At 42.4% G+C, this 27,204-nt stretch overlaps 1 pseudogene; it reads right to left on the bottom strand.

Moving 5' to 3' along the window:
• Positions 1-2,483: 2,483 nt before the first annotated feature.
• Positions 2,484-24,852, bottom strand: LOC115145413 (syntaxin-binding protein 3-like; annotated as a pseudogene).
• Between the last annotated feature and the right edge of the window lie 2,352 nt (positions 24,853-27,204).

Consider the following 27,204-nt stretch of genomic DNA (forward strand, 5'->3'; position numbering starts at 1 on the left):
GTTGCTAATACAGGGTCAATATGGGGCACTAGTAATATATGTAGCCTACACACTCCAATGCGATGATTCACCACCAACAATCAATTGACACAATGTAAAACATGGCTGTGATCCTGTATTCTTCAGGGAGCCGGGCAAAACGGGTGTCAGATTCGATATATTACATTACAGAAGCCTCATATTGTCAGAGAGGGGGAGACCCATTGTCTCCCTCAGTTATGAGGACACTTGGTCCACCCGATACCCATGTCCCAGCTCTGCCGGATACCAGTCAAAAACCCTGCTGCTCTTATTGTCTTCTCCATTGAAATCTTTGCCTCTGCTTCCTGTCTGTAGTAGCCCACTGGAGAGGACTGGCTTTTGGTATAAGTGTTGCAAAGATCACAGTACTGTTGTTCTGATGAGGCTTTCTGATAAATGTATTTCCTTCATTTTTCAGATAAGAGATGTTTGACACCTCCCCTCAAAAAAAAAATACAAAATCAACATTATATTGTGTGGTGATGACCCATACATGTTCTATAAAAAACCTTGATCAATATGAGTGTTTCAGTAAATGGCTTTAGCACTAAAGTATAGTTGTTTTTCATAGCAGAATTTTAACAAAGTGAGGAATCACTCCAAAGAATAAGGCACCATTGAACCACATCCAGTTGTTTATCAGTTGTTCAACACAAGATAAATAATCTGTTAAAAACACTGTTGATAATCATTATACAGGTGAGAAAATATAAACAGTGAGAGCAGGTTGAGAGTTTAGCAAGCAGCAGACATGGCTTACATCATATGCACAACATTAGCTCAGCTCTTCGACGTCTTATTTCATCCATATTACATCTCTAAGCATTTCTCACAGGCTTTACAACGTGGAACATTATGAGTGTTTTAAGGGGAGACCAAAACCAAACACAGGCTTTACAACGTGGAACATTATGAGTGTTTTAAGGGGAGACCAAAACCAAACAGCACCCTATTCCCCAGCAGTACAACATTTGACCAGAGCCCTATTATAAGGCCCCATTTGGGACACACCCACACAGGTAGATTTGACCAGAGCCCTATTATAAGACCCCATTTGAGACACACCCACACAGGTAGATTTGACCAGAGCCATATTATTAGGCCCCATTTGAGACACACCCACACAGGTAGATTTGACCAGAGCCCTATTATAAGACCCCATTTGGGACACACCCACACAGGTAGATTTGACCAGAGCCCTATTATAAGACCCCATTTGAGACACACCCACACAGGTAGATTTGACCAGAGCCATATTATTAGGCCCCATTTGAGACACACCCACACAGGTAGCTTTGACCAGAGCCCTATTATAAGACCCCATTTGAGACACACCCACACAGGTAGATTTGACCAGAGCCATATTATTAGGCCCCATTTGAGACACACCCACACAGGTAGATTTGACCAGAGCCCTATTATAAGGCCCCATTTGAGACACACCCACACAGGTAGATTTGACCAGAGCCATATTATTAGGCCCCATTTGAGACACACCCACACAGGTAGATTTGACCAGAGCCATATTATTAGGCCCCATTTAAGACACACCCACACAGGTAGATTTGACCAGAGCCATATTATTAGGCCCCATTTGAGACACACCCACACAGGTAGATTTGACCAGAGCCCTATTATAAGACCCCATTTGGGACACAACCACACAGGTAGATTTGACCAGAGCCCTATTATAAGGCCCCATTTGGGACACACCCACACAGGTAGATTTGACCAGAGCCCTATTATAAGACCCCATTTGGGACACACCCACACAGGTAGATTTGATTTTAAAAAAGGTAATAACTGTACTTTAGGGTAGGGCACAACAATTATGTTACAAATGTGCAAAAGGTTTAAAAGTGAAGTATTAATAATAGACATAGCTAATGACTAGTATCTAGAATATGAATTCCCTTCCGTCATCCACTGAGGAAGTCGAGCACTTTGTGCTCAGGGATTTGTTATTTGTATTTAACTGTGCAAGTCATGGGGGGTTACATTTGAGTAAGGGGTACAGGGAAAAGGGGAGTGTGGTTGGTGTTACATAGGGGAAGGGGTACAGGGAAAAGGGGAGTGTGGTTGGGTTCACATAGGGGGAAGCGGTACAGGGAAAAGGGGAGTGTGGTTGGTGTTACATAGGGGAAGGGGTACAGGGAAAAGGGGAGTGTGGTTGGTGTTACATAGGGGAAAGGGGTACAGGGAAAAGGGGAGTGTGGTTGGTGTTACATAGGAAGGGGTACAGGGAAAAGGGGAGTGTGGTTGGTGTTACATAGGGGGAAGGGGTACAAGGAAAAGGGGAGTGTGGTTGGGTTCACATAGGGGGAAGCGGTACAGGGAAAAGGGGAGTGTGGTTGGTGTTACATAGGGGGAAGGGGTACAGGGAAAAGGGGAGTGTGGTTGGTGTTACATAGGGGAAAGGGGTACAGGGAAAAGGGGAGTGTGGTTGGTGTTACATAGGAAGGGGTACAGGGAAAAGGGGAGTGTGGTTGGTGTTACATAGGGGGAAGGGGTACAGGGTGGGTCACTCCTTCACTATTGTAAAGGACTCCTTGGTGGAGGTTGGTTTGCTCAGGGCCTGAATATCGTCTAGGAGCTTGATCGGGGTCACAATGTGGGATGATCCTGGAGATATAATGAAAATGACATGTTTGTTTACTAGCAAAATAATGTCGTAAAAATCACAGATGAAGAACATTCTGTAGTGTTGCTTTGCCTGACATTCAAGACCATGACAGAACCATACCGTTGTCCTGTGAATCATCATTTTCCATTCATTACCTCTTGTACTACCGTGTATTTACAGCAGGGGGTGTCAAGCACTAGAACAGGTACTGACTGGGCTGTAGTTTGGGACAAGAGCAATGGTTGGGTGAATCTCAAAAGTCTCAACTCACCTTGGAAGCGACGAGAGAGGACGCAACTAACCGTGAATACTTTTGAGATTCACCCACTGCTGTTGGTACCTACCTATGAGGACCTCACAGGACTTGATGGACAGTGTGACCTGGTAGGCACAGCGAATCTCTGAGTAGCGGATCCTTCCGATGACGAAGATGATGAGCCTGGAGCCACTCCTCCGCTCATCCTGAGAACTGGCCTTGTGTTTCTGACGGGCACTAGGAGAGGAGAGAGGGATTAAGATATGGAGAGGGTGTGTGTGAGATTGGAACATATTAATAAGTTACATTATCATATATGATTTTATTCATTAAAAAATAATCATCTGCATCTCTACCATATGCGAGACCTAGACTATAAAGCAGGGTTCCCGACCTGTCGGCCCACAGACCCGAATTTGGCACATGTTTTTTTTTATTTGCCTGACCCCCCCCCCCACCCCACAAAAGTTCTCTGAGCCCTAAACAAATCCACAAAATAAAACGGGGGATTTTCATTCTTGGACATAAGACTAACAATATCAGAAATTGTCTCCAAGGGATTTTCATTTTGGAAGTCTGGTCCCAAGTATTCCCAAGCATTATAGAGAGATCATATACAAATGTGAGCAAGATTTGAAATGGTGTTTTAGTTAAATACTATATCTGGGATTATTGTGGTCAATTTGCAGTCTACAAATTATTAGTAATTATGTTCCGTCCCCCCCGATCAGCTGCTCTATAAATAAATTGCTGAATCTAGTTGATAATTTCTGCTATAGAGTTCAGCTTGTATAACTTGAACCACTCATTGTCACAAACTGGCATAACACCAGGGATGGGAGAAGCCTCTGAGTTTGATTTGAGTGTCAATGCTCCCTACCACTCCTGAATTTTTCATGAATCAGAAGCAGTGGTTACAGAATAAATCAGATTTAGCCTTTCTGATTAGCATTTCTGATTAGCCTTTCTGATTAGCCTTTCTGATTAGCCTTTCTGATTAGCCTTTCTGATTAGCCTTTCTGATTAGCCTTTCTGATTAGCCTTTCTGATTAGCCTTTCTGATTAGCCTTTCTGATTAGCCTTTCTGATTAGCCTTTCTGATTAGCCTTTCTGTCTTACACATTGATTCTTCAGAAGCCTAAAATATTTCCAATCTGAGCCTAAACCTGTGTTCCTGGCCTTGACCCTCGCAACATGTCTTATGAATGACTTCGGATAATTCAGGAGTGAACCAGGCATTCGATCTACCTTTAACTCTTAGTTTTAAAGGATGCATGATTATCTACAATAGTATTGAATACATTTGCAAAAAAGATTAAAGCAAAATCAGGTCCAGGCAGGGATAGCTGGGATACAATCAAGGTCACTAAAATAATGTAAAAAAGCTGGTCCACACGTTTTTAAAGTTCCTCTTAGTGACGACACGAGGCTTAGATTGATGCAGTCTCACATCTCTGACATAGACAACGGTCACTCAAATCCAGTGGGAAAACCCCACTAGCAACATATTTATCTGGAGTATCCGTCAAAATAATATCAATCAGGGTAGATTGATGAATCTTTAGGATGTGGCCATGTAGGCTCAGTTATAGGCTGAGACAGGTCTAGCTCATAGCAAATATCTTTCAATGTATCTGACACTGGCGTCTCACAATCAATATTGCAATCGCCTAAAATGAAGGGTTCAGATTTACCATACTTAGATAACATAAATTTATCTGAATTGCTAAGAATTGCATCCCCAGCCGCTTTTGATTTGATTTGATTTGATCTAAGAGAACATGAGGGAGCCGAGAGAGGGCGATACACTCCTACTAGTGTCAGCTGGTCATTAATGACCATTAAGGTGACCAAGGCCCACATTAAGAACGAGACAATCAAACTGCTTAGGGAGAGAGGCAGCGAGAGAAACTGTAACATTTAAATGGTCCTTTATAAATATGTCTACACCACCACCACCTCTGCAAATTGTCCAATCCGTAAATATTATAAGCAGACAGAGATACATCAGAGTCCAGCACAGAATTATTCAACCACGTAACCCGAAATGATCAGAATGTTCACGTTGGATTGAGAAGCTAGAATTTCAAATCAAATCCATCTTTGAAATCAAACTTCTGGCATTTATATGAACAAATTCCAAGACCGCAGCTGCGGGATTTCAGGTCAGATGGAGTTATGGAGTCCCATTATTTGAAAATACCATGGGATTGGTTTCAATTGGAATAGGTACAGGATTGTATAGAACTGAACCATTGGGCCTATGCCTCGAGCGAGGACGTGGGTTTAAACAAGAGTCAATGAAGGTTACCTGGTGCAGGCCTGCAGTATAAAGACAATGCTGACAATTTACGGTTGGGATTACCTGAGGGGGACTTGGAGTGTTAATAAGTAAATGTCTCAGCACAGCCTTGAAATGTGAGGACAGGGTCCAGGCACCTGATCTGGATGGACCCCATCCTCTCTGTAGGCCTATTTTAACAATGAAGAGTCTAAAATTAAACTAAATTATCAATGTGACCTTGCTTCATAAGGGGACCGAGTGGAGCAGCGGTCTAAGGCACTGCATCACATTGTCATTGTAAACATTGTCATTGCAAACAAGAATGTGTTCTTAACTGACCTGCCTAGTTAATTAAATAAACATAGCCTACAAGGAAAGGCCACTACATTCAAAATGTTAATAAAATTGTTCTATGACATTGTTAACGTAATTTCATTATTCATTATTTTCATTATTCCAATATGTTTTCATTAATTGAATTCACTTAATCTATTTTATGAGAATTTGTAAGATTCTTGTTTGCATAAAATAGACGGAGACCAGTCTTATCAATACTAGATAATAGTATTTATTCTATTATTCTATTCTGTGTCACGTTCTGACCATAGTTCTTTTGTGTTTTCTTTGGTTTAGTGTTGGTCAGGACGTGAGCTGAGTGGGCATTCTATGTTGTGTGTCTAGTTTTCCCATTTCTATGTTTGGCCTGATATGGTTCTCAATCAGAGGCAGGTGTAAGTCATTGTCTCTGATTGGGAACCATGTTTAGGTAGCCTGTTTTGTGTTGGGTTTTGTGGGTGGTTGTCTTCTGTCTTTGCACCAGATAGGACTGTTTTGGTTTTGCCACAGTTGTTTTGGTAATTTGTAGTGTTCACGTTTATGGTCTTTATTAAACATGTTAAACTCTAACCACGCTGCGCTTTGGTCCGATCCTTCGTCCACAGAAGAAAACCGTTACAACATGTTAGCACGAACAACAGTTTATATACAAAATATGACGTCATTGGTGACTGAATCTCCTCCTCTCGACCGAGACAAAGCAAGTTTAAAGGTTCATTCCGACTCACTAATGCGGACACACAACACAACTGAATTAACTCTTGATCCCTCACCATTATCGATCACCACTTAGCTGACAGTTCTAGTTAACAGAAAACCTAGGAATGCACTCACGGCCTTATCTAAAACACCCCAGAGCTAAGTTTCGTCGGTTCAACCATAGGGTCGTTAACCTATCAGCTTACTTAACCCACAACCCGTTCCTCCCCAGACTAGTTGGAATGGTGTTCATTATGTTTAATTACTCCTTGTTCATGCCACATAATCCCTTCTTTATGAACTAACATTATAAATCAGATATTGTAAAACAGGGTATAGTTTACTTAGTTACAGTTCTATTTAAAATGGGGATATTGTTTAGTCATTTATTCATAAAATTCATAACAGTTTTTTTGAGTACGCACTGGTAGCCTACACACGTGTAGCTTATTGTCGGTCAATCAGAGGCGCTACAGGTAATTTAAAAAATGACAATGAAGTTGGCTAATTGAGGAGGAGGCTACAATGATCAACCAAAAGGTAGGCTGCTGTTTCATATGAAAGGAGTTGTTGTAGACCAGTACGGGGGGCGTAGCAAAATAGCCTAAATTACACTTGCTACTTGTGCTAGCTGGCTAACTTAGCGGACTACTGTAGCTAGCTAGCTTCTTTACAACGATTTGATGCAGTCAAGACAGGCACTACCTCCAGATGGTATGATAACCTATGGCAGCAACAAGTTCGTAGCGTGAGCAGGTCTCCATTGAATTTTTAACATGTATTTCGACTATCTGAACATGTGAATAGTGCAATCACATCAAATGCCCATCCCTAGCAGAGTAACCAGAGCCTTTGTTCAATTTAGGGATGGGCATTTGAAATGACTTCACTACTTGAATAATATCATAACTTCTTTTCGGATATCGAAATACATGCGTTTTTAAAGAACAACTTTTTTTGGGTTGGGAAACTTCAATGGAGACTCGAGGGGCAGGTGTGTGTGGCAAGGAGGGAGAGAAATGGAGAGAACAAAGTGGCCAAACTGACTGGCATTAATTAGTTTGACAAAGTTGTTGCTGCCATCTATCATACCATCTGGTAGTGTCGGTCTTGACTGCATCAACACTCTATTCACATTAAATCTCAGCCTACCTGTTGGTTGATCATTGTAGCCCTACTCCTTCCATTCGGCATTGATGATTCATCTCCCACTTCAGTTGCTACACCTCTGATTGTAGTGCCGTTTTGACAGATCATAACAACGAACGACGTGTGAAACGGGTGTGTAGACTACCGGTGCGTCTTTTATGGGGTGCACTCATGAAAACTGTAATAAAACTTCACATTCAGAAAATTTTTGACACCTCGAACTCTACAAAGTGTCTCAGAGAAGAAGTGCATCAGGTCCAAACTGTCCATGGAACCGAGATCTAAAAAGGGTAAACTGATCCTAGAATAGCACTCCTACTTTGTGAATACAGGCTCTGTTTGGGCCCATCACTTCCTGCTCCACCCTGCCCCTTGTAACTCCCTCCCTCCCCTGTGCCTGAAAAAAGCTAAGTGACACAGTTCTGTTCTGTGAGACAAAGAAACGGTTTATCAACGTTATCACCGTCTGCATTACGCTGACCTCCATCAGGTCTTTTATGACAGGTGTCCATCAGGTCTCTTCCTGAAATCGCTCCCTTCGAGACGACCTGGGAAGTGGGAACAAGCTTGGAGGGAGAAAGAGAGACATAGAAACGAAACCATAAATAAAAGTAAAGTTTAAGATACAAAATAAGAAAAGCAAGAAAAAACATAAAACTAGTGAAGTTCCACTCTATAATACAATACACTGATGGTACTGTATAATCCACCTGGGCTATGACTATGCTAAGATCTAGCAAACTACTAAAATCCCACTAACCGAAGACGTGATGGGGACTCCCAGTTCTCTCCAGTTGAGAATAAACTCTCTGTCCTCGTCAATCTTAACGTGTTGGATGAGTTTGTTCAGGTTCTCCTCTGTGGTTCCTGTTCAGAACCAGAAAGAAAAAAAGGTTTTAAAAAATGGTCATTGACTAAAGTTACCTCAGGCCAAACGAAAAGAGATTCTATTGAAGGAATATTCCTATAGCTGAAGCTCCAATGGTACCTCAGGCCAAACGAAAAGAGATTCTATTGAAGGAATATTCCTATAGCTGAAGCTCCAATGGTACCTTTGTCAAGGGGCACATAAGGAATTCATGATCTTCCATTTTAAAACTTAAAATTTTCAATTGAATAGATGCCATATAAAAGTGTCTAAATGTTTACATGTACATTTAAAGATCCTCTTTAAAACTGTGAGGGCACAGGGTGAGTCGGAGCAGCAGACTTGCCGTTGAGGCTGAAGAAGTAGAGGAGAACAGCTCTGATTTTGCCGTAGATGTCGTGGGGGTGCAACAGCACAGGAAGCAGTCCTGAACAACAGGAAGCAGTGTCCTCATCGGGTCCTTCGCCTTCTGACCCTTCACATCAGAGCCTACTGCCAGGTCCTACACAACAGTGAGCACACAGCATCAGTCAGAAACCACAAGGTCATACATAAGGGACATGTACATTACAACAGTGACATGTTGTCCAAAAATAGGAGACACTGTAAAGCATACCTGCTCAGCTTTGCAGAGTTCCTGCACATTCTTCTGGAAGTGGTTCATACAGTCTTCAGTCAAATTCAGATGGACATTTTTATGTGGTTGACATAGAAACATGGCTGAGGAAAACAGTCTAATATTTTATTCTAATATCAATACATTTTCCCACATGGCAGTATAAGTGAACAGCTTTAATTTCCATACAAACCCAGTCACATAATAGAGGACTGACCTGTTTTTCCACAGTATCATTACCATAGAGAGCAGGTGGAAAAGAAACACCACAATATACTGGGCCTCAGAGGCATCACACCCAAACAGAGCAGACCATCTCAGGATGACAACCAAAACGGACCAGGTTACATGGTGCTACATACCTGAGCCACCTGCTTGCGGGAGTGGGGCATCTTTTTCATAAGCTGGGATAAGCCACTTATTGTGATCTAGAAAACAGAAAATAATGATAAAAAAACAATGATTTTACTTTATTTTATTTAACCAGGCAAGTCAATTAAGAACAAATTCTTATTTACAATGACGGCTTGGTTAGAGACCAAAGGCCTCCTGTGGTGACGGGGGCTGGGATAAAAACTAACAAAAAAATAAATTTAAGACAAAACAGACAAAGACTGAAGACACTGCCAACAGCACAAACACAACAGCAAACAAACAGTGAGTGGATGTGTGTGTAGGCATATGTGTGGTGTGTGTAAAGTAAAACATGCTTCCTTACAAAAGGCCACGTAAACTAGGGTCATCAGGTGACAACTAGATGTCCCAACAACCTGTTCATCCATTTGTCCTTTTAACACCTCCAGGGACACCAGGTCCTGGGGCCTCATTTATAAACCGTACGTAGGTTAAAACAAAACATACCCCAAAACGTACAGTACCGGTCAAAAGTTTGGACACATACTCATTCAAGGGTTTGTCTTTATTGTAGAATAATAGTGAAGACAACAAAACATCAAAACTATGAAATAATACATGTAGTAACCAAAAAAATGAACTCAAAACAGAAACGTCCTCTCACTGTCAACTGCGTTTATTTTCAGGAAACTTAACATGTGTATATATTCGTATGAACATAACAATATTCAACAACTGAGACATAAACTGAACAAGTTCCACAGACGTGTGACTATGTGACTAACAGAAATGGAATAATCTGTCCCTGAACAAAGGGGGGTCAAAATCAAAAGTAACAGTCAATGCAGCTGGTGTCCACACCAGATACTAAGTACTGCAGTGCATCTCCTCCTCATGGACTGCACCAGATTTGCCAGTTCTTGCTGTTAGACGTTACCCCACTCTTCCACCAAGGCACCTGCAAGTTACCAGACATTTCTGGAGGGGAATGGCCCTAGCCCTCACCCTCCGATCCAACAGGTCCCAGACGTGCTCAATGGGATTGAGATCCGGCTCTTCTCTGGCCATGGCAGAACACTGACATTCCTGTCTTGTAGGAAATCATGCACAGAACGAGCAGTATGGCTGGTGGCATTGTCATGCTGGAGGGTCATGTCAGGATGAGCCTGCAGGAAGGGTACCACATGAGGAGGATGTCTTCCCTGTAACGCACAGCGTTGAGATTGCCTGCAATGACAACAAGCTCAGTCCGATGATGCTGTGACACACCGCCCCAGACCATGACGGACCCTCCACCTCCAAATCGATCCCGCTCCAGAGTACAGGCCTCGGAGTAACGCTCATTCCTTCGACGATAAACGTGAATCCGACCATCACCCCTGGTGAGACAAAACCACAACTCGTCAGTGAAGAGCACTATTTGGCAGTCCTGTCTGGTCCAGCGACGGTGGGTTTTTGCCCATGGGCGACGTTTTTGCTCATAGGCGACGTTGTTGCCGGTGATGTCTGGTGAGGACCTGCCTTTACAACAGGCCTACAAGCCCTCAGTCCAGCCTCTCTCAGCCTATTGCGGACAGTCTGAGCACTGATGGAGGGATTGTGCGTTCCTGGTGTAACTCGGGCAGTTGTTGCCATCCTCTACCTGTCCCGCAGATGTGATGTTCTGATGTACCGATCCTGTGCAGGTGTTGTTACACGTGGTCTGCCACTGTGAGGACAATCAGCTGTCCGTCCTGTCTCCCTGTAGCGCTGTCTTAGACATCTCACAGTACGGACATTGCAATTTATTGCCCTGGCCACATCTACAGTCCTCATGCCTCATTACAGTATGCCTATGGCACGTTCACGCAGATGAGCAGGGACCCAGGGACCCTGGGCATCTTTCTTTTGGTGTTCTTCAGAGTCAGTAGAAAGGCCTCTTTAGTGTCCTAAGTTTTCATAACTGTGACCTTAATTGTCTACCGTCTGTAAGCTGTTAGTCTTAACGACAATTCCACAGGTGCATGTTCATTAATTGTTTGTGGATCATTGAACAAACATGGGAAACAGTGTTTAAACCCTATCCTTGAAGTTATTTGGATTTTTACGAATTATCTTTGAAAGACAGGGTTCTGAAAAAGGGTTGTTTCATTTTTTGCAGAGTTCACATTTTATAATTGAGATTTTTCAATGTTGCCACCCTTTGCCTTGATTACAGCTTTGCATACTCTTGGCATTCTCTCAACCAGCTTCTTGAGGAAGTCACCTGGAATGCATTTCAATTAACAGGTGTACCTTGTTAAAAGTTAGTTTGTGGAATTTCTTTCCTGTTTAATGTGTTTGAGCCAATCAGTTGTGTTGTGATAAGGTAGGGGTAGTATACAGAAGATAGCCCTATTTGGTAAAAGACCAAGTCCATATTATGTCAAGAGCAGCTCAAAAAAGCAAAGAGAAATGACAGTTTCTTTAAGACATGAAGGTCAGTCAATGCGGAAAACTTCAATAACTTTGAACGTTTCTTCAAGTGCAGTCGCAAAAACCATCAAGAATTATGATGAAACTGGCTCTCATGGGAACTGCCACAGGAAAGGAAGACCCAGAGTTACCTCTGCTGCAGAGGATGTTCATTAGAGTTAACTGCACCTCAAATTGCAGCCTTCAGAGTTCAAGTATCTGTCACATCTCAACATAAACTGTTCAGAGGAGACTGCGTGAACCAGGCCTTCATGGTCGAATTGCTGCAAAGAAACCACTATTAAAAGGACCATTAAGAAGAGGAGACTTGCTTGGGCCAAGAAACACAAGCAATGGACATTAGAGACTGGTTGAAATCTGTCCTTTGGTCTGATGAGTCAAATTTGAGATGTTTGGTTCCGCCGTGTCTTTGTGAATCGCAGAGTAGGTGAAAGGATGATCTCCGCATGTGTGGTTCCCACCGTAAAGCATGGAGGAGGTGGTGTGATGGTGTGGGGGTGCTTTGCTGGTGACACTGTCAGTGATATATTTAGAATTCAAGGCACACTTAACCAGCATGGCTACTACAGCATTCTGTAGCGATATGCCATCCCATCTGGTTTGAGCTTAGTGGGACTATCATTTGTTTTTCAACAAAACAATGACCCAAAACACACTTCTGTACAATACACACCTCCAGCAAACTCACACACCCATAAATCAAAGCCACCAGCGTATGTCAGACACAGGAGGAAACCCTTAAAACATATTTTAAAAATCATATCTTAGGCTTTCCTGAAAGCAACAATGAATTGATAATGAAAGTATAAATGGGACAGCTATGCTATGCTGAGATGAAATGCACAATCATTAAAATATAAATATATACATGCAACATGTCTATAGCCTATTTATCAACAACACTGATTATCAAGAGGGAGAGTGTTTGAAAGATTTTTCCTGGAAACATACTGTGGGGAACTATTATAATTTTAATTAATTATGTAAAAACAAAAATACTTCATTGACTTACTGTAAAGAAAACAATGACAGAAGCCCAGCTGGGCACTTTCCTGAGAAGCAGGCCAGGTACTTCAACGCATGCTAGGGCTGACCCCATTTAGTCAACTGGTCGATTGTTTGCTCAATAGGCTGTTGGTTGACCGAGATTTCTTCAGTCGAGCAGTCACAATTTTGTTTTTTTGTTTTTTGTTCATGGTGCACAAGACACCTGTCTCAATGGACTAATCCATTGTGGAGGCCACAGGGATTGCAGAGTCCATCACTCTAAGGCATGTGACACTGAAATTGTATATGGTTATATTATGTAAAAATAATGGTGCAACACTAATAAATAGAATAATATTTTATAACAAATGTGCTTTCTCCCACGTTGGATACGGTCGCTGTCCGCGGTTCTGAAACAGTCTTCAGTGCAGCGTAGAATTGCAGCCTTTCGCTATGTTACTATGTGCATAATAGCAAAGTTAACCAGCATATTGGGATTGAGAACAAGGTGGCGCAGGCAGCAGCGATGAGGAAACAGCCTTTGCTTTAGCCTAATTGTCTAAGAAAAGTGAGGAGAGAGAATAAACCCCAACTTAACTATAATCAATAGCCTAACTGTTAAATGTGCCTGGCTTTATAAATGATCCATATATATCTACAGAAATAAATCAGATCCTGATTCTGTTGCCTGTTTGATTAATAGCCTACTGATTCTGTGAGCATCAACCCTCATACAATGGCAAAATGTCGGATAAAACAATTTCACAGACTCGGCTGTTTTTATCTTTGCTATGCTATAAAAAGGCTTTACATTTCATTTTTGTTTTTTAACAGACTGGTATTATAATTTATCTAGTGTTGTTTACACCGTTCCAAACAGGCAGAAAAATAATATTGTAATCTAACAGTACCTGTTTGTCACACATAATATGCACGCAGCTCTCGCTCCTATACCGTTCTTTAAAAATATAAATCTCCTTATTTTTTATTATTACAATTATTGTGATCATTATCATTAGTAGGCTTGTATAACCACCATCGAGCTGTAGGCCTAAGAGCGCGTCCTGTTTAGTCTTAATACCATAATTTATTTATGCCTATATTTCAAATGTATTGGCTACTGTATCATTCATTCGTTCATGCCATCAGATGAGACATTCATATTTTGAAAATGCAATCAAGCATTTTAGTTTTAAAATTAAATTTAAAAAATGCTGGCGGTGCCTAAACAATAAATAAACCTCAATTCACAAATGCAACTGTTTGTTTTCAGTCTGCTGTAATAAAGGCTTTATATATATATTTTAAATCTTTGTTAGAAAAGTCTCACATTAACACTTATTTAGTGTTGTTTACACTGTTCCAAATGGTTAGAAAATAATATTGTGATCTAACAGCAACTGTTTGGCACAAATAATTCTCACGCAGTGCTTGCTCCTATACCCTCCCTTTTCTTGATCTCCAGTAGTTTCCTCAACGACTTTAAGTCAAATGTCTTCCACAGATCTAACTTCCCCTTTCCCTCCTGAGCAACCAGTAAACATTTGCCCATTTCGAGTTTATTTGTCACGTCCTCTGCATCCATTTTACTGTGTTTGGAGTTTGTTATATCCAATTTATTGATGTGATTATGATAGGCTGTAGGTCAGATCCTAGTGGTCCCATGCATAAAATGCTTACAGGTTTCACGTAAAGAGAGCAAGTATTTTTTTATTTAACTAGGCAAGTCAGTTAAGAACAACTTCTAATTTACAATGCCGTCCTACACCGACCAAACCCGGACGATGCTGGGCCAATTGTGCGCCACCCTATGGGACTCCCAATCACAGCCGGTTGTGATAGAGCCTGGATTCGAACCAGGGTGTCTGTAGTGACGCCTCAAGCACTGAGATGCAGTGCCTTAGACCACTGCACCACTCGGGAGCCTCGGTTGAGGGAAAAGGGAATGTTTTCCTAAACAAATGAGGGATTTCGGTAACAGAACTTTTCAGTCAGAAACAAGTAAAACTAAAATGGCTGAAATGATGTTGCAGCTTCAGCATGGACAGCGCAACAAACACTTGATGTGGTGCCTTTTCACTGCAGTAGGGGGGAGAGCGAGACAACGTGCGCAAGTCACACAGGCACTCGCTGTCATTTTTTTTAACACAGGGTGACCAGTCATTTGTATCTTAATTATTTAATCAATCAGTATGATTAAAACATCAGACAAGCCCAGTGCATATGAAGTTGAAACACATAGGGTGTCTGTCTACATATGGAAAAATATTTTTTAACATTTCGACCAAGTAATTGGTCGAAAAGAACAGGACGACTCTCGGTCGACCATGATTATAATTATTATTATTTTTAGTCTGGGACGGTCCTAATGCCTGCTCAGGCGCGAGCACGCTCCTTCAACATTTACAGGACAGAGAAACCAGACATGCTCATTGCTCACATGGAGCACGTAAGTGCCTTACAAAGAAGTGTAGCAGGTTTTTTACTCTGCAAACACGAGAATGGCTGTAATTAATACATGCATAAAAATAAATTAATCCCTGTCATTTTGGTTACATTAATGGAAAACTGTCCGTTTGACAATCTTAGGCTACCACATGGGCATTCATAAAAGTGCATTGTGGGCCGATATTGTATAGCCAAGGCTACTATTCTACTTTTTTTTGGTTTCACCTAGGGCAGTATATCGGCCAGGACAGGGCCTGATCAATGTTGATTAGTCTATAAATTAAGAAAGGATTCCATATCAAATTATACCATGTCAGGATTGGCACATTGTCCATTTGACAACATTAGTGCATATAGGCCTCAGAGCCAGAACAACGACTGCTGTTGAATACATTTAGTTGTTATTGCTTATAATCATTAGTAAACACTCAAATCAAATTTAAATCACATTTTATTGGTCGCATACACATGGTTAGCAGATGTTAATGCGAGTAGATTCGGTTCATTAAAAAAATCCTAAAATTAATATAGGCCAGTTTAAAAAAATTAACAGTTATTTTATTGACAGTCTTCATCAATAACCGTCAGTAACACAGTTACGCAATTACCACCGCAGCCCCCAGCCACAAACGTAACAAAAAACATATCTTCCCAGTGGGTCAGAAGTTTACATACACTCAATTAGTATTTGGTAGCAATGCTTTGAAATTGTTTAACTTGGGTCAAACATGTCGGGTAGCCTTCCACAAGCTTCACACAATAAGTTGGGTGAATTTTGCCCCATTCCTCCTGACAAGGCTGGTGTAACTGAGTCAGGTTTGTAGGCATCCTTACTCGCACACACTTTTTCAGTTCTGCCCACAAATGTTCTATAGGATTGAGGTCAGGGCTTTGTGATGGCCACTCCAATGCCTTGACTTTGTTGTCCTTAAGCCATTTTGCCACAACTTTGGAAGTATGCTTGGGGTCATTGTCCATTTGGAAGACCCATTTGCGACCAAGCTTTAACTTCCTGACTGATGTCTTGAGATATTGCTTCAATATATCCACATAATTTTCTTTCCTCATGATGCCATCTATTTTGTGAGGTGCACCAGTCCCCACTGCAGCAAAGCACCCCCACAACATGATGCTGCCACCCCCATTCTTCATGGTTGGGATGGTGTTCTTCGGCTTGCAAGACTCCCCCTTTTTACCCCAAACATAACGATGGTCATTATGGCCAAACAGTTCTGTTTTTGTTTCATCCGACCAGAGGACATTTCTCCAAAAAATACGATCTTCGTCCCCATGTGCAGTTGCAAACCGTAATCTGTCTTTTTTTATGGCGGTTTTGGAGCGGCCTTTCAGGTTATATCGATATAGGACTCGTTTTACTCTGGATATATATACTTTTGTACCTGTTTCCTTCAGCATCTTCACAAGGTCCTTTGCGGTTGTTCTGGGATTGATTTGCACTTTTCGCACCAAAGTACGTTCATCTCTAGGAGACAGAGCGCGTCTCCTTCCCGAGGGGTATGACGGCTGGTGGTCCCATGGTGTTTATACATGCATACTATTGTTTGTACAGATGAATGTGGTACCTTCAGGCGTTTGGAAATTGCTCTGATTGCTTTGATTTTCCCATGATGTCAAGCAAAGAGGTACTGAGTTTGAAGGTAGGCCTTGAAATACATCCACAGGTACACCTCCAATTGACTCAAATTAAGTCAATTAGCCTATCAAAAGCTTCTAACGCCATGACATCATTTTCTGGAATTTTCCAAGCTGTTTAAAGGCACAGTCAACTTAGTGTATGTAAACTTCTGACCCACTGGAATTGTGAATCAGTGAATTATAAGTGAAATAATCTGTCTGTAAACAAATGTTGGAAAAACTACTTGTGTCATGCACAAAGTAGATGTCCTGACCGACTTGCCAAAACTATAGTTTGTTAACAAGAAATTCGTGGAGTGGTTGAAAAACGAGTTAATGACTCCAACCTAAGTGTATGTAAACTTCCGACTTTAACTATGTTCTGTACAGGCTTCCTTCTCATTCAGGTTAGCATTTTAGAGTAACTACAATGTTGATCCAGCCTCAATTATTTCCTATCACGGCCATTAAACTCTAACTGTTTTAAAGTCACCAATAGCCTCATGTTGAAATCTCGGAGCGGTTTCCTTCCTCTCCGGCAACTGAGTTAGGAAGGATTCCTGTATCTTTGTAGTGACTGTGTGTCATTTATAATTTCATCATGGTCAAAGGGATATTTAATGTCTGTTATTTTTGGGGAATCTACAAATATGTGCCCTTTGTTAGGTATTGGAAAACCTCCCTGGTCTTTGTGGTTGAATCTGTGTTTGAAATTCACTGCTTGACTGAGGGACAGATAATTCACTGTATTGTGGGGTACAGAGGAGGTAGTCATTCATATTGCACACAGTACGAGTCAATGCAAATTATTACGTGACTTGTTAAGCAGATTTTTCCCAATTATCTTATTTAGGATTGCCATAACAATGGGGTTGAATACTTAATGACTCAAGACATTCCAGCCTTTCATATTTTATGAATTTGTAAAAATGTCTAAAAACATAATTACACTTTGACATTACGGGGTATTGTGTGTAGCCCAGTGACACAAAGGATGAATATTTTCTGAAGGCACTGTATTTCTGTTCAAGAACATGCTTAAGGCACATGGCAAGCTAAAAGGATGGGGGTCACAGGGTCAAAGCCCCTCAGAAAAGCAGAACTTAATATTTGGTACAGAAACATTTGTTTGCAATTACAGAGATCATACGTTTCCTGTAGTTCTTGACCAGGTTTGCACACACTGCAGCAGGGATTTTGGCCCACTCATCCATACAGACCTTCTCCAGATCCTTCAGGTTTCGGGGCTGTCGCTGGGCAATGCGGATTTTCAGCTCCCTCAAAAAATGTTCTATTGGGTTCACGTCTGGAGACTGGCTAGGCCACTCCAGGACCTTGAGATGCTTCTTACGGAGCCACTGGCTGTGTGTCCTGTCCCCTTTGCAGAAAAGCATCCCCAAAGAATGATGTTTCCACCTCCATGCTTCACGGTTGGGATGGTGTTCTTGGGGTTGGGGTACTCATCCTTCTTCTTCCTCCAAACACGGCGAGTGGACTTTAGACCAAAAAGCTATATTTTTATCTCATCAGACCACATGACCTTCTCCCATTCCTCATCTAGATCTTCCAGATGGTCATTGGCAAACTTCAGACGGACCTGGACATGCGCTGGCTTGAGCAGGGGGACCTTGCGTGCGCTGCAGGATTTTAATCCATGACGGCGTAATGTGTTACTAATGGTTTTCTTTGAGACTCTGGTCCCAGCTCTCTTCGGGTCATTGACCAGGTCCTGCCGTGTAGTTCTGGGCTGATCCCTCACCTTCCTCATGATCATTGATGCCCCACGAGGTGAGATCTTGCATGGAGCCCCAGAACGAGGGTGATTGACCATCATCTTGAACTTCTTCCATTTTCTAATAATTGCGCCAACAGTTGTTGCCTTCTCACCAAGCTGCTTGCCTATTGTCCTGTAGCCCATACCAGCCTTGTGCAGGTCTACAATTTTATCCCTGATGTCCTTACACAGCTCTCTGGTCTTGGCCATTGTGGAGAGGTTGGAGTCTGTTTGATTGAGTGTGTGGACAAGGTGTCTTTTATACAGGTAACGAGTTCAAACAGGTGCAGTTAATACAGGTAACGAGTGGAGAACAGGATGGATTCTTAAAGAAAAACTAACAGGTCTGTGAGAGCCGGAATTCTTACTAGTTGGTAGGTGATCAAATACTTATGTCATGCAATAAAATGCAAATTAATTACATAAAAATCATACAATGTGCCTCCCGGGTGGCGCAGTGGTTAAGGGCGCTGTACTGCAGCGCCAGCTGTGGTACCAGAGACTCTGGGTTCGCGCCCAGGCTCTGTCGTAACCGGCCGCGACCGGGTGGTCCGTGGGACGACGCACAATTGGCCTAGCGTCGTCCAGGTTAGGGAGGCTTTGGCCGGTAGGGATATACTTGTCTCATCTCGCACCAGCGACTCCTGTGGCGGGCCGGGCGCAGTGCGCGCTAACCAAGGTTGCCAGGTGCACGGTATTTCCTCTGACACATTGGTGCGGCTGGCTTCCGGGTTGGATGTGTTCTGTGTTAAGAAGCAGTGCGGCTTGGTTGGGTTGTGTATCGGAGAACGCATGACTTTCAACCTTCGTCTCTCCTGAGCCCGTACGGGAGTTGTAGCGATGAGACAAGATAGTAGCTACTAAACGATACCACGGGAGAAAACAAAACAACAACAAAAAAAATCATACCATGTGCTTGGCCTAGCCAGTCTCCAGATCTGAACCCAATAGAACATCTTTGGAGGGAGCTGAAAGTCCATATTATCCAGCGACAGCCCCAAAACCTGAAGGATCTGGAGAAGGTCTGTATGGAGGAGTGGGCCAAAGTTCTGCTTTTCTGATGTATCAAATACTTATATCATGCAATAAAGTGCAAATGCATTACTTAAAAATCATACAATGTGATTTTCTGGATTTTTGTTTTAGATTCCGTCTCTCACAGTTGAAGTGTACCTATGATAAAAAAAATTACAGACCTCTACATGCTTTGTAAGTAGGAAAACCTGCAAAATTGGCAGGGTATCAAATACTTGTTCTCCCCACTGTACATGGATGAGAGTAACATCCAGAAAAGTGTTTATGCCATTTACAAAAGTCAATAATTTTGACTGAATTCATCGTGTTCAGCTTCACTCTCAAATACTAGGTGCCATCAACACACGGTAACTGATAATCTTCCCATGCTTCTGCATTCTTAAAAGCAATTTTTTTAGAGGGATAAAACACAGATCATATAATCCAAGTCACACCCCTCAAGCATTTTCTCCTGACAACAGGTCTTTTGAATAAATCTACAAGTGTTACTGTATCCAGATATTCCGTTACAGAATCCTAGCGTTGACAGATTGCCACATTTTATAACATCATATTAAGATTTTAAAGCAACGCCTTTCCAGGATTTTGTGTACCTTTTTGCCCTACAGACATCCAGCACCAAGAGACCAACAAAAATGAATAACCTACGTAACTGACATGGTGCAAGTTATTTTGTAAGGGAGAGTAACAGTTTCTTATGTGAATGGAAAATTTAAAAAAACTTACTTGGGACTCCTGGGGCAAGAAGGAAATATCTATTTCCTTGCAGACCCGTATGTATTTTGCACAGTACTGTTTCATCTTGCTGAACAACTCATCAGAACAATCTGATGTGGGGAGAGTTCCAGAATAATTGACCATCAATAAAGGGGTTTATAATAAAAAAAGACAGAATATTTCTTCCCTCAGTATATACTTACAGTCAGTGAAATAAACATATGCTGCTTTGTATTTAGGTTTCAGCTTGAAGTCACCAATGAAGGCATCCACACACTGTCAACACTGAATGGAAATATTTCACTACAAATACACATTCACAGCCCTGTCAAACCTAGAACACGTGGAGAACAAGTTGTACTATTTTGTTTGGAATGATGATCAATATAGACGTTTTCATATTGAGGTGTAGAGACATTTAATGATGTTGAACCTTTGCTGTCGGGGACATGAAGTAGATGGCCTTCATTTCCAGTACAGGCTCTCTGCTTTTGTAGAGGTCTTCCACAACTAAGAGAAAATACAGTTTAATTTCAGTTCATGGTGCGGAAATCAATAACACCACTTTCAACTGTTTTAAACATATTCTAAGTAGCCTTTGGTTATTTGTACTAATTGAGTACCTAAGAAGTTCTATGCTAATGATATGTCAGTCTTGCTTATGCTGTTGTGGGGACACATTCTTATATCCATCTTGCATGTAACAAAACAGACAGCCTTACAGGGATCTAATATTTTCACATCCCTTCTACATGAAACGGAAGCGTCACTTTGAGGTGTGAAAACGTCCACTTGCAATGTAATTCTCCAATTACAAACGAAGTCAACCACAGATTGTGCACCACCACAATTGCTGTCATATTGTTGTCCTGAAATCATGGTTACAATCCGCAACGGTCGGAAGTAAGGCCAAACGGTAGACATCTATGAAAATTATCATTCCCATTAGTGTAACATACTGGTGATTCCCTCCTGCATCAGGTCAGACGTTTTGCAGCATGTCGACAGAAGCTTGGTGCTGAAGTGGATCAATATCTGAGAAAGAAAATATGTATGTTATGACCTTGATATGGTACCTTATGATTAAGACACTGTGTTGAATGTTTCACATTAGACAGCATACAATGCATTCCCACACAGCAGTGTATCAAAATAATGACTGGGTAGTGTGCAGTCGGGAATACAGCACGTAACCCAATTAACATGGTCTGAGTGATGGTCTAAGTCAGGGGTGTCAAAGTCAAATGGACGGAGGGCCAAATAAAAAAATCAGCTACAAGACGAGGGCCGGACTGTTCGAATGTTCATTGAAAAATTTTTAAATGACGCATATAGTCTAGTGAACCTAATTGAACCTACTGAAAACCTAACAAATATATTACAATATGATCAGATAAATAAAGCAATATTTTCTTATGGCTCTGTCAGTAATCTTTAATTTTCAACAGACACAAAAGACAAATTTCCTTTATATAAATATCCCCATAACATGAACATTAAATGAAAGAAACCGGTATTCAAGGCACCATCAGTAGACTATATTTTCTATTTTAGCAAAAGTGGGCTAAATTTACTTCAAAGAAAAAACAATAATAGCAATTTTCTATCATCCACTCAACTGAAATATTTTTAAAATATAATTGGATTGAAATACAAAAAAATAAAGTGCAAAAATCTATTAATCAAAAACAACACTTTGTTTAAGGAGAAGTAACATGCAGTGAAAACAAATATTAAATTTTAACTTTTAAACTTGAACTGAGTAAAAACTCTAAATATGTGATTGCACAGTAATGTTCACTTGTTTGAGGTTGAGGGTGATACTTGGTGGTGTCCCATCTTTTCCACAAGTTCATCAATGTTCGGGGTAAGGCTCTGAGCTGAAGAAATCCTCAGAATTGAGTGGAGGTGTTCAGCAGTAAGTCGACTTCTGTGTGATGTTTTGTTCAGGTTCATCAAAGAAAACAGTTGTTCACACAGGTATGTGCTGCCAAACATAGACAACGTTTGAGCAGCCTGGATGCGCAGCTGGGGCATTGTGCCGGGAGGAAACGGGCGAACTCCGCAGCACCCACTGCCGCATATTTTGCCCTCAGTGCATCATTGCATTGGAGGTCAATCAACTCCATTTGGAGGTTTGGTGGTGAGCTTTCCACGTCAACAGCAAATGGGTTACCGAGCAGTTCCAACCTGCTTTTTGTGCTTCAAAGTCAGCAAATCGGCGTCGAAAGTCAGCGGCAAGCATACCTATTTTATCAGCCAACTGTGTGCTCGGGAACGCACTGGTAGAGAGCTTCTCTTTCATGGTCTGGCAGCTGGGAAAGTGGCTCAAATTTTCTTTCCGCATCTGCGTCTCCCACAGAGTCAGTTTGGTTTTAAATGCCTTCACTGTACTGTACATATCAGAGATGACACGATCCCGACCCTGCAGCTGCAAGTTTATTGCATTCAGATGACTCGTAATGTCACACAGAAAAGCCATTTCACACAGAAACATTTCGTCTCGGAGTTGTGTTGTGTCTTTCCCTTTGCTGTCCAAGAACAGACAAATCTCCTCACGAAGCTCGAAACATCTTTGAAGCACCTTTCCCTGGCTTAGCCATCGCACCTCTGTGTGATAAGGCAAATCACCATGCTCCGTTTCTAACTCCGTCAGAAATGCCTTGAACTGGCGGTGATTCAAACCTTTGGCTCTGATAAAGTTAACTGTGCGCGTGATGATGCTCATTACATGCTCCATTTTCAAGGCTTTACCGCACAACGCTTCCTGGTGTATGATACAATGATAAGCTGTCAGCTCACCTGTCGCGTTTTCCTCTTGCATCTTTTCCCGTATCTTCGCCACCAGTCCGCTCCTGTGTCCACACATCGCAGGTGCTCCGTCGGTTGTCAAACCCACGAGTTTTTCCCAAGGCAGCTCCATCTCATTTACACATCTTGACACCTCTTCATACAAATCATGCCCCGTAGTTGTGCCATGCATAGGACGTAAAGCCAAAAACTCCTCTGTCACGCTTAGGTTGGAGTCCACTCCGCGGATGAAAATTGACAACTGGGCAATGTCAGAAATGTCGGTGCTCTCATCCACAGCCAAGGAATATGCAATAAAATCTTTTCCCTTTTTCACAAGCTGCTCTTTTAGATTGATGGACAACTGGTCTACTCTCTCGGCAATGGTGTTTCTGCTCAGACTCACATTTAAAAAGAGTTGCCTTTTTCTGGGCAAACTTCGTCACAAACTTTAATCATGCAGTTTTTGATGAAATCCCCCTCCGTAAATGGCCGGGCTGATTTAGCGATCTCTTCTGCCAAAATAAAACTGGCCTTGACAGCAGCCTGGCCTTGTGATTTGGCTTTTTTGAACAGAGCCTGTCGAGATTTGAGGCCTCGTTTTAATTCCTCTGCCTTTTGTAGCCTTTGTTCCATGTCCATATTCTTGTTTTTGTCCGCGTGTTTCGTTTCATAATGTCGTCTCAGATTATACTCTTTCAGTACCGCCACACTTTCTCCACACAGAAGACACACAGGTTTTCCAGCTACCTTCGTGAACATATACTCCGACTCCCACCTTGTTTGAAACCCCCGGTTCTCAGTATCCACCTTCCGTTTTGCCATTTTTGATGGGTATCTGAAAGTTAATTTTACTGTGATGCTGACGACTGCTGTGCCAATAAATATTGAAATGAAGCAGCCTACTGCTCGGTGCGTCACCTTTGCATTGTGGGAAATGTAGTATTGGTGCGTGTAAAAGATCTGCGGGCTGCCGGCTTGCTGCGGGCCGGTTCTAATAATAAATCAAGATCATCCCAGGGGCCGTAAAAAACCTTCTTGCGGGCCGGATGTGGCCCGCGGGCCTTGACTCTGACATATGTGGTCTAAGTGATGGTCTGAGTGATGAAACGATGAAGGAATGCAAAACAATGACTGGGTAGTGTGCAGTCGGGAATACAGCACGTAACCCAATTAACATGGTCTGGGTGATGGTCTAAGTGATGGTCTGAGTGATGATCTAAGTGATGGTCTAAGTGATGGTCTGAGTGATGGTCTAAGTGATGGTCTGAGTGATGGTCTAAGTGATGGTCTGAGTGATGGTCTGAGTGATGGTCTAAGTGATGGTCTGAGTGATGGTCTAAGTGATGGTCTAAGTGATGGTCTGAGTGATGGTCTAAGTGATGAAACGATGAAGGAATGCAAGTCAATGCATTCAAGAACGCAATAGTGAGTGTTGTGTCACAATAAACAGGTCCAGTCCCATTACCTTCCATATTTCTGACTTCTTGCAATCCTCAATGATCGTTTCCTTTATTCCTAGTTGAAAGATGAATGGCAGATAGCTTAACTTTAGTATTTATTACGTTCTACTTGTCAATCCCTAGGCTACGTTATTGACTGTCAGAGCTGCCCCCTCCCACAAACGATCCAACTGGCAAAACAATCAATGAAAGATACTAATTCTCAGGCCATAAGAAAATATATATATTGGAAAAGGTACCCTACACTCAAGTGCATTATATTTGTATATTTCTTGACAGTGCACTGGCCAATGCTGACCAAGGCTATACACTGACCTAGCTGTCTGTCAAGGGGTGCAATCATTAGTCCAAACAGTTGCATGAGAGATCTTAACTTTTGTCCACACATTTCCGCAATCTTTTCTACGAGACTTTCTACTTCAGTGAGTCGGCGGCGAAGGACATTCTGCTCAGACCCAAAACACTCAAAAATGAAGAGGCGGCATTATAGAGGCCGGCGTGCGGGATACCTGACGAGACTACGTCGGCGAGTGGATAAACCGCCTCCACCCTCCTCTATTGGCGAATGTGGAGAATAAACTGGACGACCTCCGTTCAAGACTATCCTATCAATGTGATTTGAAGAACTATAATATCCTATGTTTCTCCGAGACATGGATGAACAAGGACGTGGAAAACATCAACCGAGCTGGTTCTTCTATACAATCGGCAGGACAGAAAGGGAGCGTTGGTTAAACTCGGGGGGGTTGTCTCTGTTAACAGCAGCTACTGCGCGATCTTATGGAAGATTTGAGGTTCTGCTCGCCTGAGTTAGAATACCCTATGATCAACTGTAGACCAGCTGTACTCAAATCTTACCCTACGAGGTCCGGAGCCTGCTGGTTTTCTGTTCTACCTGATAAATAATTGCACACACCTGGTGTCCCAGGTCTAAATCTGTCCCTGACTATAGGGGAACAATTACATTCAGTGGAACTGGCTTCGAAAATCTAGAGTTGAGTTTGAGGGCTGTAGACAGTACTATTTACCAAGAGAGTTTATCTATATTTCTCGTAGCTTTCCATTTACCAACACAAAATGATGCTGGCACTAAGAACACACTCTGTACTGTATTTGCCACAAGGGCCTGCTATCATTCACTTTGAACTGGACTGTGTGTGTACAAGCAGTTGCAACAGCACAACTTTAATTGGGATTATAATGATGACAGAACTACCTGAGATTGTACTTAGAATTTCATGGTCTTACATTGAGATTTGTGGTTGCAAGTACGATTCGCTAACCCAGTCTCTCATTAATTATGTTCTATATGTATAAATAACCACAATCTTTTTATGTTCTGATGCGCCATGAGCACAAACTCATGGCGCATCAAACTCCATCAAAAGCACACCCCTCTTCAATGAGTCGGACGAGAAGGATTTACACCAGACACCCGTCAAGGCCCTCATCCCCGTCATTCGCAGGAGGAAAAGACAGAGTTATCGTGGACGCCGATCCGGGTGCCTTGTAAGGATCTGTCGCCGAGAGGGCAATCTACCTTTACCATCAGTCCTTTTAGCCAATATACAATCAATCAATAATAAAAAATAGACGAACTACGAGCACATATATCCTACCAACGGGGCATTAAAAACTGTAATATCTTATGTTTCACCACTAAACACCTCTATAACTGGATCCTGGACTTCCTGACAGGCCACCCCCAGGTGGTAAGGGTAGGGAACAACACATTCGCCACGCTGATCCTCAACATGGGGGCCCCTCAGGGGTGCGTGCTCAGTCCCCTCCTGTACTCCCTGTTCACTCATGACCGCGTGGCCAGGCACGACTCCAGCACCATCATCAAATCAGCTGATGACACAACGGTGGTAGGCCTGATCACCGACAACGATGAGACAGCCTATAGGGGGAGGTCAGAGACCTGGCCATGTGGTGCCAGGACAACAACCTCTCCCTCAACGTGATCAAGACAAAGGAGATGATTGTGGACTACAGGAAAAGGATGCCCGAGCACGCCCTCATTCTCATCGATGGGGTTGTAGTTTAACAGGTTGAGAGCTTCAAGTTCCTTGGTGTCCACATCACCAACAAACTATCATGGTTCACACACACTAAGACAGTCATGATGAGGGCATGACAGAGCCTATCCCCCCCAGGAGACTGAAAAGATTTGGCATGGGTCCTGAGATCCTCAAAAGATTCTACAGCTGCACCATCGAGAGCATCTGGTATGGCAACTGCTCTGCATCCAACCGCAAGGCACTACAGAGTGTAGTGCGTACGGCCCAGTGCATCACTGGGGCCAAGCTTCCTGCCATCCAGGACCTCTACACCAGGCGGTGTCAGAGGAAGGCCCTAGACATTGTCAAAGACTCCAGCCACCATAGTCATAGACTGTTCTCTCTGCTACCGCACGGCAAGCGGTACCGGAGCGCCAAATCTAGGTCCAAAAAGTGTCTTAACAGCTTCTACCCCAAGCCATAAGACTGAACAGCTAATCAAATGGCTACCCAGACCCCTTCGTTTACGCTGCTGCCACTCTCTTTTTATAATCTATGCATGGTCACTTTAACTCTACCTACATGTACATATTACCTCAATTACCTCGACTAACCGGTGCCCTCACACATTGAGTTAATTAAGAGTTAAGGCTATGTACCGGTACCCCCTGTATACAGCCTCGCTTGTTATT

The sequence above is a fragment of the Oncorhynchus nerka genome, linkage group LG17, assembly GCF_034236695.1.
Source record: "Oncorhynchus nerka isolate Pitt River linkage group LG17, Oner_Uvic_2.0, whole genome shotgun sequence".
In the NCBI taxonomy this organism is placed as follows: Eukaryota; Metazoa; Chordata; class Actinopteri; order Salmoniformes; family Salmonidae; genus Oncorhynchus; species Oncorhynchus nerka.